General features: G+C 32.3%; 1 long non-coding RNA gene across 1 annotated transcript; it reads left to right on the forward strand.

The window, feature by feature from the left end:
* The first annotated feature begins 335 nt into the window (after positions 1-335).
* On the forward strand, positions 336-2,469 carry LOC133789661 (uncharacterized). Its single transcript, XR_009873653.1, has 4 exons — positions 336-517; positions 1,101-1,187; positions 1,744-1,834; positions 2,347-2,469. It is a non-coding gene; the product is annotated as an uncharacterized LOC133789661 (long non-coding RNA).
* Positions 2,470-2,837: the final 368 nt, after the last annotated feature.

Raw genomic sequence — 2,837 nt, forward strand, 5'->3', positions numbered from 1 at the left:
ACTTTTACAAATTCTAATTAATTAAACCTGTTTTGAGTAGACAGTCCTTACTAGTTGGTAAGTTTTTTGTCAGATTTTTATAATTTTTAATGCTAATAATCTTTAGTGTGAATTATCTGTACGCGGTTAAGTGAAATATCTAATGTAAGTTCTTCTCTTGCATTTATCAAGGATATGAAGTCTCTAAGTACCTTGTAAGTAACATGGTTTCAACACATTATTTCACCCTTTCTAATAAATCATTCAAATTCAAACATATCTTTTTTATTCTGTGTTGTTCTGCTTTGAGATATAATCTAACAACTATTAAAAAAAGCCTGCAGAGTACTTAGGAACAACAATATCACTAGTGCAATTTCATCGAATAACGGAGAGCTCCAACAGTTACAAAAACTGTAAGTTAATTAAGAAACTCACTGGTACATTTGGTTAACTCTTTCTCTCTAAGAAAAGCTGTCATTTTTTTTGGCAGTAACTTGGTTGGCAACAACTTTACAATGAATGGCTCAAACAACAGGTAATTTTCCTCAGTATTTTAGAATAGCTTCCTTCATTTTTGCTCTTATTTGTACTGCACTTAATAAATATGTTTCAAGTGTCTTATTTTTGCTCTTATTTGTATGTTAAGTTACTATCTTATTTTTGGAAGACTTATCCCCCTTTTTTTCTTTTTTCTCTTTCTCTTTTCCTTTTGCTCAGTCTTTATAAGGCTCCATGCAATGGTTTGAAGGAAATCTTGTGTTGAAGCTATTGTCTCCTAATAAAAGTTTCAATTCATTCTATTGTTCTATGGAGCATATTAGGCTCTATAGTTATTTGTGCTGTTTTTTAGTTTTTTCTACTGTTATTTAAATCTATTAAATAATTTGTGCCAAATTCTGCATTGGTCTTAATCCTGTGAGTTTGGAGAAAACTAGATGATTTCTTTCAAGTTGATTTACTCTTAAGTCTGAAATGTATGCTATTTTAAATGTGATCACTCTTCCATTTTCTACAATTTGTATAGTCATTCATCAGTCCACAATGCATTTAAGCTTTGCTCCATTTTGTCACTATCCTTATCTACATTTTTCTACTCTTCCAATTTCCAAATATCTCAGGAAAGCCTTAACATACATGGTGGGGCTGTATCATTGGGACACCCATTAGGATGCAGTGGAACTCGTATCTTGGTCACATTGTTAGGGGTAATCTATAAGCTTCCCTTCTCTTGCAATGCATTCCTAGTTTGACATCTAATATCTAACAATATTTGAACTAAATGTATGCTCTGGTGTATTGAGCAAAACTCATATTGCAGTTCTGAGAGCAAAATATGGTTCTTTTGTTATTTCATTATTGCTATTAGATGGCTGTCTTTACTTGTCCCTAACTGAAAAAATAATATTTTTTCATTACTCTCTTTTTCAAAGGAAAAAAATGTCCAGTTAACAATAATTTCCGCAGCTAGTGTTATGGTGCTCTAAATTTGATTATTGTACCCTTCCTAAGACTATTTCATGGTTTGGAAAACTATCTATGGCTCTGAGGTTTTTTTTCTTAAAAAAATAGATGTTAAAGGAGATAGCTTCTGACTAGACAATCTCTAGAAAAAGGTTGAGATATGACTTTACCTGTCCATTCAGGCCATTTTTGCCAAGTACTTCTGATTTCTGTTTTCCATGGTTGGACTATGTGCTCTTTCTTCTGCATTGCTCATATTTTGATGCTTCTCTAAATTTTCATAATGTGTTTTCTAACCAGGAAGGCAATGTTGCCAACCAGAGGGAACATCTAATTCTTCTCCTTGCCAATATTCACATTCAGAAAGCTAAACAAGCAATCTGTCTTGAAGGTATTCTGATTGTTAATTAAGGTTGTAAAGCTTTGGCTTTAACTAATCCTCTTATATACATTTGACTTTATGATATTTGGAGTCTAATGTAAAAATTGGATATTTATGCAACATTGTTCCTTTTTAAATTTCTATTTAATTAGCATTTGAAACATTAGTGGTGAAATTTGGGTTTTCAAGATAACAATTGGTTTTTGTGCTGTGGATCATTAGATCTGTTTTATTAACATAAGGATGTAATATTTGCTTCTACATTTACTATCATTCTATTCATAGAAATTTAGTATAGTTTAGTTACAAGTTTAATTGTTTTGCACCTATAAGGGCTTTATAACCCCTGCTTGCAAACTGGAAGTGACATCAGGGAAATAGTGTTTGAAGTGTTTGTTGATAAGGAAGTTTTATACTGTATTTCATATGAATTTGAATCTACTTTTCATGAGGCTTTTCTTAGCCGTCTTACGGAAACTGGTGCAACAGAAAGTTCATCTTTATGTGACCTTCCTAAACAGATGGAAGGTGATCAACAGAGAGCCTCTGAACAGACTAAGAACATCTTAAGTAATTTAGTTGCTGCTGTTGACAATTTGTGGTATCTAAAAGATGGAATACATACTGCAGTCTTGAAAAAGCTTTCAGAAAATGGTAAGAGCTATGTGGGTTTTACAGTTTTATTTTTGTATGATACTTCAAGCACTGATCTGTAGACTTATCTCGGATTTTGGTGGATCCTACTCCATTTTCTAGGATCTTGCAGGCAAAGGACACCAAGTGAATTAGATAGAGAGGTTATTTAAGAACTTGAGGGTGGCATTTACTGACCTGTTTTTGAAGCATAACACTTTCAAAGAAACTGCAAAGCCATCGAGATATTGATGCAAAGAATGGAAGAATGTATTTCACTAATTTTTGTATACATTTCTTGTTTTGTATTTAGTGATAAAGGAATCTGAATTGGGCATAAATTATGTTGTAATATGATTTCTTAAGCCTAGACTAATAG

This window comes from Humulus lupulus, chromosome 7 (genome assembly GCF_963169125.1).
Source record: "Humulus lupulus chromosome 7, drHumLupu1.1, whole genome shotgun sequence".
Classification (NCBI taxonomy): Eukaryota; Viridiplantae; Streptophyta; class Magnoliopsida; order Rosales; family Cannabaceae; genus Humulus; species Humulus lupulus.